This window comes from Brachycentrus maculatus, unplaced genomic scaffold (genome assembly GCF_059751285.1).
Source record: "Brachycentrus maculatus isolate JH-2025_06_01 unplaced genomic scaffold, ASM5975128v1 h1tg000365l, whole genome shotgun sequence".
Taxonomy (NCBI): Eukaryota; Metazoa; Arthropoda; class Insecta; order Trichoptera; family Brachycentridae; genus Brachycentrus; species Brachycentrus maculatus.
Window position 1 is genome coordinate 516,734 of NW_028281114.1, and position 20,067 is coordinate 536,800.

At 31.1% G+C, this 20,067-nt stretch overlaps 1 protein-coding gene across 5 annotated transcripts in view; it reads right to left on the reverse strand.

The window, feature by feature from the left end:
* Positions 1 to 4,635: 4,635 nt before the first annotated feature.
* sano (CABIT domain-containing protein serrano) overlaps positions 4,636 to 20,067 on the reverse strand; it is a 135,937-nt gene continuing 120,505 nt past the window's right edge. For all 5 annotated transcript variants that reach the window (XM_088269826.1, XM_088269825.1, XM_088269827.1 and 2 more), the window contains one exon: positions 4,636 to 11,923. The gene's annotated coding sequence lies outside the window, so the exon portion shown is untranslated. The remainder of the gene's footprint in view (positions 11,924 to 20,067) is intronic.

Consider the following 20,067-nt stretch of genomic DNA (forward strand, 5'->3'; position numbering starts at 1 on the left):
TTTTTGGCGTTTATCATGTATGCTATCACATACATGATGAACGCCAAAAAGTCCAGGATTCGGACCTCAAATACAAATGAAAGAGTTTCTGCTCAATATAAAGCGTCTATCATCTCACCAAAAGACGTCTCTTGTGAAATTCTAGTGGGTAACGAAAAATGTTTCAAAATTGGATTATATATAAAGAATGCTCCATCCATCCAAGAAAAATCCAGTCTGATGATGTCGGTAACGACGAAACCCGGTCGCTGGTCAAATAAAAATAAAGTGGAAAAGCTAAAAATATTGGTTTTAATCTGATAATATATTAAAAATGCAATTCCATCACGAAGTGTCAGTGGATAATATAAATCTATATATAAAGAAGTTCCAAGAATTTGAGTAATGTGGTTGTCAATCATGGGTAGAATTGGTGAAACACGTGTGTAAAGCGATCACTTAAACCAGCCTATGACAGTCGTAAGCCCCGTAAAAATAAAGTAAGAAAAGGTGTGGAAATCTTGGAATGACGAAGTATTTCAAATATTTGGGCATGGTTACGGAATAATCGGCAGGTTTGTATGAAGAGATCCATGAATGTGGAAGAGGGAAACCAGGGAGTCCACTCTGGGAGCCTATGGCTTACACGATCCTTTGACTACAGGACAATGACACGGCTGATCCTAATACAATATAATCGCTAGTTCACGTGATATAATACAACCTTTTATTATTCACAGAGTAACAATATTTGAAGATCAAGAACCTCCAGATTTATCTGAGATCTTGAATAAATCCTCTAGTCATAGTCAGCCGCGATGGCAACAACTTATTAGTACGAGGTAGGTACCACGGGGTACCTAAACAGCAGATACAGTATCCAACAGATTAATTGAAACAAAACTTTTTTCCGACCCCAATATATGGAAGTGAAACATGGAGTTGGCAAAAGAAGGATGAGAGTAGACTGAATGCAGTCAAAATGCGATCTCTCAGAAGAATGTGCGACAAAACGACGTATGATAGATGTTTGAATAGTGAAATAAGGAAGGAATGCAAAGCTGAGACAAGCATTATCGATAAAATTAAGAAAGGTGTGTTGAGATGGTTTGGACATGTAGAACGAATGAGTGAGGAAAAAACGGTAAAACAAATTTATGAGGCGAATGTTATTGGAAAAAGGAGCTGAGGAAGACCGATAAAAACTTGGCACGATCAAGTATGCCAAATACTTGAAAGTGGTCAGGTTAGGAGTCGAAACAATCGGCGGGTATGTATGAGGAGATGCATGAACGTGGAAGAGGCGAAGAATGTTTGCAAGGACAGAGTGGTGTGGCGTTCTATTCTCTCTGCCTACCCCTGCGGGGAAGCGGCGTGATGGTTAGTTTTTTTTAGTTAAACTTTTTTTTCGTATTTTCAACACCCTCTAAAAAAATGGACTAGGGCTGCTTCTTTCAGTGACTGAGATGATGAATAGCGAGAAGTATCACCCGATTCTACTGGAAAAGATACTACCAGAGATACAAAAACGAAGGTCAAATGGTAATGGAATATTTCAGCAGGATTTAACCCCGTGCCACAAACTTTTAAAAAAATTATGAAATTTTTCACACAAAAACAATGAACTGTGTTGGACTGGTCAAGAATTGTACCAGACATAAACCTGGTTGAAAATCTGTCGGCAATCTGTAAGAATCGGCTCCCCAAAATTGATTGCACTACGGTGGAAAAGCTCATTTTGTCCATAATTCAGGTATGGTTTCGAGACGAAAAAATGGCTTCCACGTGCCAAAACCTTATATAATAGATGCTATTATTATTATTATACCCTTATCCGCACCTGATGGTGCATAGGGCACTACATCAAATTGACCCAGTGTTATCTTGATCATTACTTACATGAAGGCAAGGTGATCACTCTTGCGCTTCAGGAACCAGTCCAGGGTAGTATTTAATAATATTACAGTGTTATATCACTAATATTTATTTTCACCCCCCCCTGGGAATCGAACCCGGGACCTCCAGCACGGTAACTGAACACGCTGACCATTACACCACGGAGGCGGACAGATGCTAAGAAGAGTAAAATCTTTGATTAAGCCCAAATTAGATCAGATTAAATATTAATTTGTGATGTAACTAATGAATAAAATAAAAATATTTTTTTTTACGAAAATATAACAAAAAAGTTATGTTTCAATGAATATGTTCGATACTGTAGATACCATGGGGTACCTAAACAGTAGATAGTTCCGTGGATGTGAAATTGCACAGTCATCCCAATAGCGGTCTATAGTTTGCTGCGAATATATATGGCATGTCCCAAAAAATGCTCCTCATATTTTCTCAAACTTATTTTACACCATTTTGAGTGTATCCAAATACTTGTTCACAAATCTGGATTATCTCCGATTAAGAGTTATTTAGGTATATTATTTTTTGACATCTCATTATAGATGAAGAATAATATGGTAGTCTGGGCATTTACTGGGCTCACGACCGTCATAGGCTGTTTTAAATGATCACTTTACACACAAAATATTTTGAATATTGTTTAGTAGATAGTGTTTTAGTATTAATCAGTCTTGATAAAGAAGCGATTAACTTCAAAATCGGTAGACATAATAATTAAGTTAATATAAAAATATTTAAAGTGTATTATTTTGAGAAATAAAAAGACCTTGTTCTTTGATCTACTCACATTTTTACTAACCAACTAGTTTCGGTAACAACCTGTTGCCCTCTTCAGGGTTTAATTTATGACTTAAACCTGAAGAGGGAAACAGGTTGTTGCCGAAACTAGTTGGTTAATTTGAGGTATTTTTTTACGAAAATGGCGCTATATAAGTTATACAATTTTATTATTATTATTATTATTAATAAAAATGTGAGTGGATCAAAAAACAAAGTCTTTTTGTTTCTCAAAATAATATATCAATATGATCCACAAAGTTAATGCTTTCAATATTCAAAACATATTTATAATAATAATAATAAAACCCTTATCCGCACCCCAATGATGCATAGGGCACTGCGTCATATAAACGCAGTGTTATCTTGATCGTTTACACATGAAGGAAAGGTGATCAGCCCTCCGCTTCAGGTACCAGTCCAGGATAATAATATTGAATAAATATTACATTGAAAAAATCACTTATATTTATTTTACCCCCCTTGGGAACGAACCCGCCTCCGTAGTGTAATGGTCAGCACGCTCGGCTACCGTTCTGGAGGTCCCGGGATCGAAACATATTTATAGTGATTTTAAAACAAAGTTACACTTTGATTATAAAATGGAAAATCACAAACTTAGTGCTTCAAATATAAATTATATTATTAATAATAATCTAAAAATTAAATATTTTTTTGTCGATTGAAGCATCCTGTAGATATAAGCAATATTTTTTAGATCTTTATCTGATAGTTAACCAAATATCATAGACAAACTGATAGACAAGAGTTCACCAGAGGTTAATCACTCACTCCGAGAGATGTACTTAAAAGGGAAGACAGATGGGACCATAGATAATAAATTCTAAATCAGATTCTCGTTAGGTACTGACAAAAAAAACTCGTGGTATTTTCAATAGAGGTGGCTAGAGGAATTTATAAATTGTTGTGACTCTCACAGCCAATATTTAAACATATGTTTATCATATGTTGGTCCTTATGGTAGCTCGGACACATTAAACATATAGGTAACATATCGCTCACTCCTTTCAAGAACGTCATAAATAAAAAACATGATTTTTCAGGAGAACGTTTTTAAAATTAAAAAATATGACACAATGTATTAAAAATAAATATCAAGCCAATTATTGAACTTTTTACTGGCAACAGATCTTTTTGGGTAAAACCTGGAGGTTTTTTTCTCTATTTGATAAATATTTGATTTATTTAAAAAAATAATTAAACAATGCATTTTCTTCAAAATACAAAAACAACACTTTCTGCCCTGTAGCTGGTAAATATTAAGTTAAAAATATGGCGCTTTTGCTGGGATATAGTACATTTTCTGGGCATTCAAACATGCACAACTGAAAATTACCCATGATTGACAACCATACTTCTCAAATTTAGGATCTTGTATATATCCTTGAATTTGCTACGTTCTTTCGCATTTGAGTTCTTTTCACCATCTATGATTGAGTTGAGTAAGCTTTTTTATTGCGCAGATATCCTTCCGAAATGTATGTATGAAAGATATTCTAGAATTATTTTACATACTACGAGATGCCTGAAAACATGATTGTCAACTTTTTCTTAAACTTTTAATATGACTGGTTATTTTATTCACAATATTTTTATGTGCCCAAAAACTATGTATGGCAGCCCACGACAGGTCATAAACCCTGCAAATACCTAGATTTCCATATTTTTCTTCATCTTTGTTGAGATGTCTATATAACTCCTAAGTGGAGAAAATCAAATTTGTTAACAAGGATTTGAACACACTTAAAATGTTGTAGAAAAGGGGTATGTGTAAACAGAGGATTTGTTAGATGTGTTCTGGATCTTGTAGTTCTATGTACTTTGTCCGCCTCCGTGGTGTAATGGTTAGCGTATTTAGCTACCGTGCTGGAGGTCCCGGGTTCAATATATATATTTTTTTATGTAAAAAAACTATGATACAGTAAAAATAATAACACATTTTAATGGAATGTTGTTTTTATTGAATCAGCAATGAAGACGAAAATACAATACAAATTCTTACAATACAATTTGCCCTTAAGTACCTTACATTAATATTTCGCATATTTAAAAATAAAAACAATAGGTAATTTCTAAGTTTTGTTATGATAATTAACTTATAATAAAAACATTGTCGAAGACCCGAATATCTCATTTTTTGCTTACTCAGAAAAGAAGAAATATGTCCATATTTAATATTATAGAAATAAATTAAAACCCTAAAAGTATCACATATAATACATATGTTGTTCAGGTGTTTTTAAAGAGGTATACAAAACTAAATTTCACGCAATAAATTGATTATGGCACCCACCGTGTGGCATGTTGCGCCATTTTGTTGAAACCACAGATCTGTCACATCAACGCCATTCAACTGAGGTACGAAGAAGTCAGTAATCACGGTTCTGTATCTAATCTGGCTGACATGCGGTTGGTAATAGAAGCAGACTAAGATAAAGGAAAACTAGGCATGATCAGGTATTTCAAATACTTGAAATTGGTCAGGTCAGGAGTCATATGGAGCAGGCGAAGATTGTGTGCAAAGACAGACTAATGTGGCATTCTATTCTCTCTGCCTACCGCTGCGGGGAATCGGCGAAATGATTAGTTTTTTGAAGCGACGTGACGATAAGGGGTACGCGAGTTTGAGGTATTTTTTTAAGTGGTGCGCAAGAAAAACTGATTGAGAATCACTGTTTTAAGTAAATGGCGCTTTTTAAGTTATATTTGCAATAATAAGTCAATATGGACAGTTCAAAATTCGCTTGACTAAATAATGAGGAGGAAATCAAACATTCAGGTCTCCAAGAAAGTCTAAATAATTTTTCAAAAATGAAAATATATTACTCACCCCTTAATGGCTATGTTAGTTTGGTTAAAAATTAAAATAACATACAATTTTTGACGCATACTATTGCGTCAAAACATACATAACACATAAGCAAGATATAGTTTATATAAGAGAACAATACTGCTATCTTTCTTATGAATTTCTAAGGAAGTATTTTAGAAACTTGGGTCTTCAGTGTTTTAATATAAATGAAAAAAATCTACACATATCGCTCACTCCTTTCAAGAACGTCATAAATCAAAATACTTGATTTTTCAGGAGAACGTTTTTAAAGTTTAAAAATATAATACAATGTATTAAAAATAAATATCAAGCCACTTACTGAACTTTTTACTATGCAACAGATCTTTTTAGGTAAAACCTGAAGGTTTTTTTCTCAATTTGAAAAATATTTAGTTTATTCAAAAAAATAATTAAACAATACATTTTCTTCAAAATGCAAAAACAACACATTCTGCCCTGTAGCGGGTAAATATTAAGTTAAAAATATGCCAATTTTGCTGAGATATAGTACACTTTCTGGGCATTCCGAAAACATGCACAACTGAAAATTGATAAATTTTGATTTATGACGTTCTTGAAAGGAGTGAGCGATATAGGGCTTTTTTTAAACAAAAAAGGTTCTGGGACACACTTCATGTCAAGCGTTTTACTAAAAAATATATATTTTAATATCTGGGTAATATATCCAAAATTAAACAAGGTTATTGGATTGAATTCTACTTTAATTTACATTAAATGATAATATGTGACGCGTTTTGTCTTATTAAGGCATTATCAAACATTGAGGGTTTGATAATGTTTTAATGAGACGAAACGCGTCACATGTTATCATATATCTCGCTCACTCCTTTCAAGAACGTCATAAATCAAAAATCGTCAATTTTCATTTGTGCATGTTTTCAGAATGCCCAGAAAATGTACTACATCCCAGCAAAATCGGCAAATTTTTACTTAATATTCACCCGCTACAGGGAAGAAAGTGTTGTTTTTGCATTTTGAAGAAAATGTATTGTTTAATTATTTTTTTTAAATATACTAAATATTTTTCTAATGGAGAAAAAACCTTCAGGTTTTACCTAAAAAGATCTGTTGCACAGTAAAAAGTTCAATAGTGGTTTGATATTTATTTTTAATACATTGTATTATATTTTTAAACTTTAAAAATGTAATACAAAATAAGTTTTTTGATTTATGACTTTCTTTAAAGGAGTGAGCGATATGTAAATAAAAGTAGAATTCAATCCAATAACTGTGTATAATTACTTATATACCCAACAATTTTAAATGGAGTTTTACCAACTATCTGCAGTTACAATAAATATTCAAATATCATTTGAATATTCATTCAAATACCATATTTTATCATTTTTAGGAATTATATACTGTATATTCGTAAGCAGATTTTTTTTTGTCACATTGATTTTGAAAATTAATTAAAATTTTAATTTATCCGTGAAAAAAGGTACCGGAATACCGTTTCACCGCGTTACATGAAAAAAAGCCCTATATATATGACATGAAGACCTAAAATGTATGTAATTACTTATTTCAATAAATGCATAAAGGCACTGTTGTTTTTATATATAATATTATTTCAACCCTAGATTACAAGACGTTCGTAAAATTTACGACGGACATCCAATCTGTGGGGAGCACTGAGGCGACACATGTAAAGAATGTAGTAACAACTACCATGTATCTTAATATTTGACTATTTTATATAAAGTTCTCAAAAAACGTGTTGCACTTATTTTCTAATGTTTTTAGTAAGCGTTTTTGGCAAAATGTGTGTTTTTTTACTGTCGTACATTTTACGATAGTCTTGTATCAAGTTTCATTGAAACAAGTGGTCTAGGGTTAAATATTGCAGTTCGATGACTCAGTTAAAGACATTCCTAAGTCCAATTTCGCTTTTTTCGAAATTTTATTGTAGGTAAGTATATAAAAATAGTTTCAAAACTTTAAAACAGGTGTTTGAAGTGAATACTAAGTGTAAGATGGAATGATTTTGTCAGGATTGAGGATGGAAAGAGAAGAGCGCATCAGCCATTATATCGGAAGTCCTAAAAAGGAGAAGATGAACATGTTTGGGACGTTTTACGAAGCAAATTGGACGCCTTAATAATCAAATTGGACGTTATATTATATTTTGTAAAAAAGTTAGAATTTTAATAAATATATTCAAAGTAGTAATCATGATTCAAATTAGTATTTAAAGTCTTGTCTGAAAACTTCAGTACACATCGCGCGCACAGACTATGACAGCGCGCCGCGCAAACTTGTCAACATGACGACTAATGCACTTGCTAGTCTTAAGAATAAAATAATACATGGGCAGGTATTGAAATGTCCAATTTAGATTTAAAATGCGTCGAATTTGGTTTGTAAAACGTCAAATTTGAAGTGAAAAACCAGTGTTAAAAATGAAATCTGGCTTATTATACTAGCTTAGTAACAGCAAGGAAAAAAGGTCTCAAGGCATCAAATATTTATAAAATATTGAAAAAACTAAGTGCACTTGTGGATTGAAGATATTCGTAATTTGAGTATAAATATAATTGTTATATTCAAAAATACAATGTATTTAAGTAAGGTAAAATTTAGAAAATCGCATATATTATTAAGTCTATATTAAAAAGATTTAAACGGAGACGTTATAGCAACAGTTTTAAGCTATTTTAAGAATATTTGCTTAATAATTAAAACATCTTAATACTAAATTACGTTAGTAAACATCGACTATTTTTTATTTATTTATTTTATTGACATAGTACCCTATGGATTCAGTGTCAAACGTATATGGCAATATCAAACAGCCGTTTTCTTACGAGATCAATTTACAAAAAAATATTATTATTAAAATTACTCTAATACTTTACCCAAATTGAAAATAATCACTTAAAATGAAATATTTTAAGAACAAAATAAAATACGAAGTTTCTATGAAATCTACAGATGATCTATGAAATTTTGAGAAGCAGATTCTGTCGTCAGTACTGTGATATTACTTTGAATAAAATAAAACACAACAATATAAATTTAATAATTAAATACATATTTTGAAAATACGTAATTTAAAAAAAAATGTAAATTGACCTGTCCAGGAGTTAGTTTCTGGGGACAAAACTGTATCTGCGGAGTGAGTTTTTTGCTATTTTTTCTTTTTTTAAATTTTATATAATAGTCAACATATTTTTTTGAATATTTTTTTTTATTTACACCAGTAAACATAATTTATCGAAACATGGATAATTTTGACATAAATCATGTTTTGTATCGGCCGTACATGTACGGCCATACTCCTTTGAAGAAAATTTGGTATGGCCATATATGTACGGCCATACTCCCGAAAGTGCCCTACGTAAAGTGCTCTATCTACGTTTTTGTCAATTTTGAGATATTTGGTGTACGTTATCAACTGACCGTTATCTACAAATATAAATGAACAAAAAATATATAAAATAAATTACGCCTAGTTTTCAGGCGTATAAGACGCCATCTACATCGAATTTTCGAAATGAACTGAGCTCCTAAAACGCTAATTACTTCATTTTGACAAAGCATAAAGTTTTAAAACGATTTAATATATTATTTTATCGTGTTTTTAATGTATAATACTAGTTTAGAATTTCAGATAAAACCATTAAATTATAAAAAAAAATCCGTTGAAAAAATCTTCTAAGCTCTCTCCTGTAAAGTAACAGATTTGCAGATAAAAGTACTTTACGTAGGGACCGCCGAGGTTAAAAGCATTGTTAACTTTGTGGTTTAATAATAATAATATTTCATCAAGTTTCATTTGCTTTATTTAATTTGCGTTTTACTTGGTAAATACCACTTATTTATCAAGTAAAACTTACATTAAAAATGGACAGTTATTACCGATTTGATTTTTGAAAATATTACTTTAATTTCTTTAATTTTTGACAGTCTTAATGAGGACCAAAAATGTATGATGTGAAATTTTTGATGATTTTTTTAGAGTTATAAAAAAGCACATTCCCATGCTCTCGGGAGACCATTTATAAATTTTTAAATATTCATATAAAGGTGTATTTCATTTTGTTCTCAAATCGTGAACCATTGGCAGTGATAACTTATAATAAAAACGCATACTGTATATAACAATAGAAGACATTAGTCGTAATCTAACTAAAAAATGCAAATTATTTTAAATTATTCATTTATTCGTGATTCGGTTAAAGAAGTCATTATGGCGAATATTTTGACGCTTAAAATTAATATTCCTAAAATATATATATGCTTAAATCACCTTTATTAACCATTCAAGATCATTTTTTGGTAATTTGAATATTAAAATTTATTAATGGATAATTATCTTTAAATTTTAGTACAAGAATAGTTGCAAATCATAAATACACAGGGTGATCCGTATTTATTGCGAAAATAAAAATATGAATAATAAGTAAATAAAAAAAATACATAATTAAAATGTAACTTTGTTTTAAAATCACTATAAATATTTTATTATAACTTAATTAATATGTCTACCGGTTTCGAAGGTAACTGCTTCTTTATCAAGACTGATTAATACAAGTCTTGATAAAGAAGCGGTTAGCTTCGAAACCGGTAGACATTATAATTAAGTTATAATAAAATCTTTATAGTGATTTTAAAAGAAAGTTACATTTTAATTATAAAATGGAAAAATCGCAAAGTAAGTTTTTCAAATATAAATTATATTTAAAAATACCTTTAAATGTTATAAAGTGATTTTTCATAAAAACAGCGCTACATAAATTGTCTCATTTATTTTTGACATTAATTTTGTGGAAAAACACGATGATTTAAATAAAACAAAATAAAACACTTGAATTAGGCCATTTTTTAGTTTATGAATGTAAACATGACTAGTTTCGAGAACCACAAATTTTCTCATCAAAAAGTGAAGGTTTTAAATTTGATACAACGTCAAACTGTTGTATCAAGCTTTTAAGTTTATTGATGATACGCGGATCTGCAGATCTCGAAACTAGTTGTGTTTACATAAATAAACATGAAAAAAGTGGTCTTACACAAGTGTTTTATTATGTATTTTTTTGTATTTTGTCAAAAATTGCCATATTTATTGAAGTTGCTTTTGAAAAATGTTCGAATGATTTTTATTTTTTCTGATATACTTATTTAACTTTTTAGTATTAGGCTCTACGAATAAAATATAAGTAGCCCTGTATATATGAATCACATTATTATGGTACGATAATTTTATATGTGTAATCCAACTTTTAGATACAAAATAATATGATTTAGATTTTTTTGGCTTTGTACAAAAAAAAGGCAAATGATGAATTAATTAATGAATGGAAAAAGTATGAAGAAATTTATTTGCCAAGGATGTATATAAAAATACAAAATTAAAACCACTTTTAAAAAATAGCTTGAACTAAAAGGATAATTACAATAAATTTTCATTAAAAATTTGTGTGAATTTTCAATGAGTTCTTATTTTTGATATTTTTATTACTAAATATTTAAGGAGGTCGGCCATCTGTCGAGTAAAATTTAAACTGTTGACTTTTCTTATATTTATGAAATTTGCCATCAGGTGTCTAAACTAGTCCAACTTAAGAGTAAAAGAAATATTTTTAAAGAAATTTAAAAAATTATGTTTTTTTTTTATTTTTCTAGCGATTCTCACAATGAACGACTAAAATTAACAAAAATATAAAAATAATTGTTTCTTGAGTATCTTTTTTACATAAAAAGAAGTAAAAACTCAAGAAATTACAAAAAAAATTATCGAATTGGGATGCATACTATGTATAATTTTCATATCAATAATGAATAATGTTGATGATCTATTTTTTTTTTATTTAAATGTATTTATTTTTAATACATTTTATTATATTCTTAAACTTTAAAAACGATCTTCTGAAAAATCAAGTTTTTTGATATATGACGTTGTTGAAAGGAGTGAGCTATGTAACCAGTTACTATTTTATATTAATATTTTTGCGTAGTCCGGCTGACGAATGTTTAGTTACTATGTATCTTCAAATATAGTTTAGTTATCTAGGGTAAATAATAAGAGAAACATCAAAATTAGTATACATCCCAATGAGATAAAAATACAAACAAATCGTAAAACTATCAGTCAGACATTTAAAATAAGAAAATAGAAAACAAATATGATAGTACTTATATATTTTTTACTGATAGATCGTTTATGCTCTAAACTTTACTGAAAAGAAAAGTTTTGCATGGCTTTTTTGTATTTTAGTGCGGAAAATGTGGAACTGAAATACATATTTGTATTTTTAAAATATAGTAAAACTACAAACTATGATATTATATTTTTGACTTTTTTATGGAAAGTTAATTTTTATATTTTTCTTCTGTTTTCGCGTCGATATTCTTTCAGCAGTGTGTCCATAGAATCTGTAATATAAATAAAAATATATTAGATTATTTTATTAATTGATTTGGCATTAATTTTATGATAAAACATATTGATATAAATGCAATATTAAAATAAAACAATTGTTTAATAACGCTTTTGAGTTTATTTATATAAACACGACTAGTTTCGAAAAATACAAATTTTCAACAGGTTATTCTCAGGTTCAGGTTCAGATTCAGTTTGTATTTTTAGCTGTTAATGAGAACATCTTTATGTATTTAATTATTTTTCAAAACGTATCGCATACATATCGCTCACTCCTTTCAAGAACGTCATAAATCAAAAATCGTCGATTTTCAGTTGTGCATGTTTTCGGAATGCCCAGAAAATGTGCTATATCCCAGCAAAAGTGGCATATTTTTAGCATGATATTTACCCGCTACAGGGCAGAAAGTGTTGTTTTTGTATTTTGAAGAAAATGTATTGTTTAATTATTTTTTTAAATATACTAAATATTTTTCAAATGGAGAAAAAACCTTTAGGTTTTACCTAAAAAGATCTGTTGCGCAGAAAAAAGTTCAATAAGTGGCTTGATATTTATTTTTAATACATTGTATTATATTTTTAAACTTAAAAAACGTTCTCCTGAAAAATCAAGTATTTTGATTTATGACGTTCTTGAAAGGAGTGAGCGATATGTATAAGTATATAATATTCCCGATGAGTTATTTCTATTTCTTATTATTTTTTGACATCTCATCAAAGACGAAGAAGAATATGGAAGTCTGGGCATTTACGGGGCTGACGACCGTCATAGGCTGGTTCAAGTGATCACTTTACACACGTGTAACATTCACCAATTCTACCCATTATTGACAACCACACTACTCAAATTCTTGTCTTATTTGTGTTCCAGTCTTGTAAACCTTAATCCCATGTCCCAAAATGTGAAATAGAAATAAAACATTTTGAGTGTGTCCAAATACTTGTTCACAATATCTGGATTATCTCCAATTACAGGAGTTATTTTCATTTTATTTATTGACATCTCATCAAAGATGAAGAAGAATATGGAAGTCTGGGCATTTACGGGGCAGACGACCGTCATAGACTGGTTTAAGTGATCACTTTACACATGTGTAACACTCACCAATTCTACCCATTATTGACAACCACACTACTCAAATATTTGGAAGTTCTATATACATGAACCAATTTTTGAAACATTATTCTTGAATCACTAGAACTTCACTAGAGACATCTATTGGTGAGATGGAAATAAGCTTTTTATTGAACAGAAACTCTTTTATTAGTATGTGAGGTCCGAATCCTGGATTATAATCACACACATGAGAAACGTCAGAAAATATCATTTTCATTTTTATTATTTAAGCTTATAATTTGACCAGATAATTTATTTATAACATTTTTAAATAAATTTTAAATTAGCTTATAATTTGACCAGATAATTTATTTACAACATTTTAAAATAAATTTTGTAAATAAATTTTAGGTTGGGTTCTTTAGAATAAAAATGTTACTCTATGTAGCATGTCGGCTCGTCGATTAAATCCAATTTGCTATTTCTGGTGAAAAAAAAATTGTGTTTTAATAAAAAGTTACAAGAAATAGAGAATGGCTATGAGGTGAGTTGCACCGTGTACAATGCGGTCCGTAATGGGGTCTTTTGTTGGCGATACATCATGTGTGAAGAAGCGAATAATGTTAGCAAGGTCAAAGGCACCGAACGGAAGGCTTCCCGGATGCGCAAGGTGACGGTCTCGGGGTCGACCACCTGCTCCGCTTATGTAATGCGACTCCCCTCCGTCCTGACCGCTGCAGCGTGCTCTTGGCCGTGAAACACTTGCACAAAGCCGCAAGAACAAAATACATTAAAGTCATCAAACAGAACCGTACATAACTTGAATGTATGTTTATGTATTACGATTAAATGATTTTTTCACAGTAATATTTATTCAATATTACCCTGGACTGGTACCTGAAGCGAAAGGCTGATCACCATCCCTTCGTGTGTTAACGATCAAGATAACACTGCGTTTATATGATGCAGTGTCCTATGCACCATTGGAGTGCGGATAAGGGTTCGAATGAATGAATGAATATATGTATTAATTGTTAAATAAAACACAGATTTTTTGAGTCTAAGTTGTACTTTATTATTAACCCTTCCTTCCCGGTGTTGTCTCGGCTAGCCAGAGAACATTGAGCTTTGAGCTCCTCACGCTTGCACAGTGCAAGTATGCAAGAGTGAGATGCGAATATAGTGTCGCGGTTCCCGCACACTCTTCACGCGCTTTTTGTACGCGAATTAGTTTCCGATATTCATAAAATATCTCCGATGTACCCGACAACAAAAAAACATGGCACGATCAGGTATGCCAAATACTTGAAAGTGGTCAGGTTAGGAGTCGAAATATGAAGTCGTCGTATGAACGTGGAAGAGGCGAGGAATGTTTGCAAAGACAATTGATGTGGCGTTCTATTCTCTCTGCCTACCCCTGCATATCTTCATTGTACCAAATGAAATTTCACAAGTAAAAACCTGTCACGGAGGTACTTACCATTACAAAACTCTTAATTTTATCGGATCTCACGTACACCGTATCTCGATTCATTTAAACGTATCCTGTTCGTATAAAAAATGCTTGCATTAAGTGGTATTAACTGTAAACAATTTGCATTAAATTAAATGTTCACAGAGGTCATTAAACTGCACCAAATTAAACGAGTTTTAAAATACAATTTATTTATATTATGCGGGAAATTTATATCATTTCGTAAGCTGCCCTTGACAATGGAATGAAATGTGCTTTAGTCTGAGGTTCTGATCTTCGCTAACTGTTTTGTGCTTCGAAAAACTGCCGACAGGTGGCAGTAATAATTAACATAACAATATTATTTTTTGACATCTCATCAAAGATGAAGAAGAATATGGAAGTCTGGGCATTTACGGGGCTTACAACCGTCATAGGCTGGTTTAAGTGATCACTTTACACACGTGTAACATTCACCAATTCTACCCATTATTGACAACCACACTACTCAAATTCTTGGAAGTTATATATATATATATATATATATATGAACCAATTTAGAAACCTTGTTCATGAATCACTAGAACTTCACTAGAGACATCTATTGGTGAGATGTAAAGAAGCTTTTTACTAAGCAGAAACTCTTATATTAGTATGTGAGATCCGAATCCTGGATTATAATCACACACATGAGAAACGCCAGAAAATAACATTTTCATTTTTATTATTAAGCTTATAATTTGACCAGATAATTTATTTACAACATTTTGAGTGTGTCCAAATAATTGAATTTTGAGTGTGGTATTTGGACACACTCAAAATGTTGTAACATAACAATAATCCATTGAATATCAATAACACGTTGAAATCAGTTAACAAGTTTGCGGCTTTGGCACCAAAAAATATACTATTCAATTTTTTTTATTGAAGTATATATTTGTTTGTTCAAAATCTTAAATATCCTAAAATAAATCACTGATTTGTTTGAAATGTTGACACAACGTTGCATAATCACACGTGTGTTTTTACATAAATTTATTTATTTATTTATTGAACGACTTACGCCTTTAACATAATACATATAAGTTTACAGTATCTAATATAAAAATACACTAATGAATACACTAATAGACAAACAAAAAGTCTTAAACATAAAATAATAATAAAATAACAAATAGTAAGGAATGGTAAATACACGTCTCCATCACACACTATCAGCGAGCAGCGAGAGTGAGTGAAACACAACGTTTAAATTTATCCATTATAACATGGAGAAGAAATGCTGAGAAAGTACAGACTTCAAGGTGGATAACAATATATTAAATAAATCTATACTATCTAAAGTATAGGCTAACATGTGAGCCGCGGAATCGGAGAGAACATGACATAGTTTGCATTATGTACAAATACTGCGAATATAGATTTTTGCCTAGTACCTCTTCGACGCACGCTAAGCTATACATCTGTGTCAATTGAAAACATGTTTTATTTAATAGCTTTTTTCACTCAATGGCGACGCCATCTGTGTAACGTAACAGCAAAACACTCAATGCTAAGGCGTTGTTCATGGCAGACAGCGTGCTTCTTGACAGCTGCTGTCATTTGTCATTTTTTTATTTATTGTATTGTTGTTTAATTTTTTATATTTTTACTGATACACAGACATTGTGAAATAAAATATACAGTATTTGAAACAGATCTTTTTATTTACTTTTTCTATCTTAATAGAAAAGAAAGCCAAGAGGGCCACTGTAATGCGATGCGAGGTGGGTACAGCTAATAAATATTATTTAAAAGGTGTTTAAAATATTTTTAGATTGGGAACATTTTCTAACGAAAAAATTTGTTATCTATTAAACTTTATAAAATAATATATTATTAGATTAAAACCAATATTTTTAGTTTTTCCACTTTATTTTTATTTGACCAGCGACCGGGTTTCGTCGTTACCGACATCATCAGACCAGTCTGATGATGTCGGTAACGACGAAACCCGGTCGCTGGTCAAATAAAAATAAAGTGGAAAAGCTAAAAATATTGGTTTTAATCTAATAATATATTAAAAATGCAATTCCATCACGAAGTCTCAGTGGATAATATAAATTTATAAAATAAAACAACTTTGGTAAGGGTAATTAACTGTGAGTATTTCAATGTTTTAGAATTTAGTACAAAAACCCTGATGATGACAAGGTTCTTGTCGAAACCGGTTGAATAAAGTATACCAATAAAAAGTGGTTAAAACAATGTTGTTTTATTTTATAAAGTTTATAAAATGTGCCATAAAATATTTGCGAAAAGGTAGAAATATCAAGAATTATTATCTATTAATTAAATATATATTTTTTTAAGATTAGTTTATTTTTTAAACTGACCCAAATAAAGTTCATGAACAGCCAAAAATTTGTTCTTAAAAACCTATTAAATTTTCTTGTTTTTTACATATATTATTTTGCGAATTCGTGAATCTAGATTTGAAATATTGTTATTAGTTCAAAATCGTATTTTTAAATTGCTATCTCAGTACACAGCGCAGTATTAATAAAATATTATCAGATATTACACATGCCATTGACGAAACGACATCGTCCGACAGCGTCGGATGGAAAGAAGTAAACATATCGCTCACTTCTTTCAAGAACGTCATAAATCAAAAATCGTCAATTTTGAGTTCTGCATGTTTTCAGAATACCCAGAAAATGTACTATTTCCCAGCAAAAGAGGCATGTTTTAACTTAATATTTCACCGCTACAGGGCAGAAAGTGTTGTTTTTGCATTTTGAAGAAAAGGTGTCGTTTAGTTTTTTTTTTAAATAAACTAAATATTTTTTAAATAAGGAAAAAACCTTAAGGTTTTACCTAAAAAGATCTGTTGCACAGAGAAAAGTTCAATAAGTGGCTTGATATTTATTTTTAATACATTGTATTATATTTTAAACTTTAAAAACATTCTCCTGAAAAATCAAATTTTTTCATTCATTGATTCAGCGATATGATTATTCATATCGCTTACTCCTTTCAAGAACGTCATAAATCAAAAAACTTGATTTTTCAGGAGAACGTTTTTAAAGTTTAAAATATAATACAATGTATTAAAAATAAATATCAAGCCACTTATTGAACTTTTCTCTGTGCAACAGATCTTTTTAGGTAAAACTTGAAGGTTTTTTCCTCATTTAAAAAATATTTAGTATATTTAAAAAATGACTAAACGACACCTTTTCTTCAAAATGCAAAAACAACACTTTTTGCCCTAAAGCGGGTAAGAATTATGTTAAAAATATGCCGCTTTTGCTGAGATATAGTACATTTTCTGGGCATCTGAAAACATGCACAACTGAAAATTAACGATTTTTTATATATGACGTTCTTGAAAGGAGTGAGCGAAATATTATCGGATTTTTTTTTTTATTTCCTAAGGTTCAAAAATTCAAAGTCTCAGTTAAAAAGTCGAAATTGAGAATCGCTTGGTGTATGGCCGGCTAAAGCCCCATTTCGCACATACGATATGTTTTAGCGATATCACGATTCTATTAAAGATTAAGTAATATGTAATTTGCACCTTGCTGGCTTCCGATGGCTTATCTAACACAAAATTAAACATATTATTACCCGTGTGCAGCGGTTATTATTAAATTTTACCGTGAAGCAACGATGCTTGGGTCCACCTGTCGGTCAAACTAATACGATTTTTTTTCTCTAGCGATTTGGCAATGTGCTTCCACAACGCTTCCAAATTTCTACCGTCTAGTTATCTGGGCAGTTAGCATCTGTCGGATCTGCAATCGAACTTTCGTTTGACCCATTTTCATCGGCCGAACTACGAAAGATGTACGAATTAAAATCACATGCCAGCAGCACTTCGTGTTAAATGAATGAACTGGAAAAAAACTTTATAGAAAGATATTTGTGAGAGTGATTAGTTATATTTTCTCATTTTTTCCTTTTAACAGGGTTCTTACATTATATTTTTATATACTTATCAGTGGCGTGCCTAGGGTTTACCAGTAAGGCAAGCCCATTATTTTTCACATTCGTTAATACATGATGTGCCTATAATTTCTTCACCTCATATTATTCCCAGTATAGTAAGCACCCAGAAAGTATTATAAATATAAACAATGTACTGTAATAATTGTAAAAATATGCTAACATGTAACTTTTGTAAGGTATAGCCATCACCTTGAAATAAAGAAAATGTTCACTATATTAAAATATCTTCCTCAGATATTAACCATAACCAATAAGTACCATCACCATATAATGGCATGCATAGAGTTTAATAATCATGTAAGCGCGCCATAATTTAAAAATAGTCATACATTAAATACATATTTTTAATCATTTGGTCTAGATTTAGTCATTTTTATTTGGAGTTGTTAGGCAAGCCGGGCTTTTGGGCTTCTAGGGAAGTACCGCCACTGATACTTATATACCAATTTACTATACTCATTTATTGTTTTATATTTTACATTTTGCCCAGTGGATTAATTATTTTAAATTCATTTTTTTTCAAAAGAAGAATGAAAGTAGACTGAATGCAGTCGAAATGCGATCTCTCAGAAGAATAGTGAAATAAGGAAGAAATGCAAAGCTGAGATAAGCATTATCGATAAAATTAAGAAAGGTGTGTTGAGATGGTTTGGACATGTAGAACGAATGAGTGAGGAAAGAACGGTAAAACAAATTTATGAGGCAAATGTTAGTGGGAAAAGAAGCAGAGGAAGACCGAGAAAAACATGGCAGATCAGGTATGCCAAATACTTGAAAGTGGTCAGGTTAGGAGTCGTAACAATCGGCGGGTATGTATGAGGAGATGCATGAACGTGGAAGAGGCGAAGAATGTTTGCAAGGACAGAGTGGTGTGGCGCTCTATTCTCTCTGCCTACCCCTGCGGGGAAGCGGCGTGATGGTTAGTTAGTTAGTTTAGTTTTTAATGCGAATTCAACTAAGAACGAATATCTATCATCTCTAATGTACATTAGTGGCACTCCCTAAATTACAGCCTTGTCGCACAGAGTAAACAAATTATTATTATATTATTTATATTCAAAGCATTTACTTTGTGGTCAAACATTTTAATTGATATTAGTAATGTTAGTAAATAACCACTCACCGACTACTTCTGTCTACCGGTTTCGAGACGTACCCGTCTCTTCGTCAGGACATACACTACAATTTAACAATCATGCGAACAACACTACACCACACCCACTTAGTACTATTCACATACACTATCACTACACATGCAAAACATGCAGAGCGAGTTGTTAGTCCCACCAGTTTCCCAAAAGCATGGTGGGACTAACAACTCGCTCTGCATGTTTTGCATGTGTAGTGATAGTGTATGTGAATAGTACTAAGTGGGTGTGGTGTAGTGTTGTTCGCATGATTGTTAAATTGTAGTGTATGTCCTGACGAAGAGACGGGTACGTCTCGAAACCGGTAGACAGAAGTAGTCGGTGAGTGGTTATTTACTAACATTACTAATATCAATTAAATTATTATTAATTCATCTAACACGACATGATCTCTTTTAATGTTTTATTCACTTAATTTTAATGAAATCATGTAGCCAAATGAAGGAAAAATAGGCGTTACTGGATTTATGCGGAAAAAAACTAGAA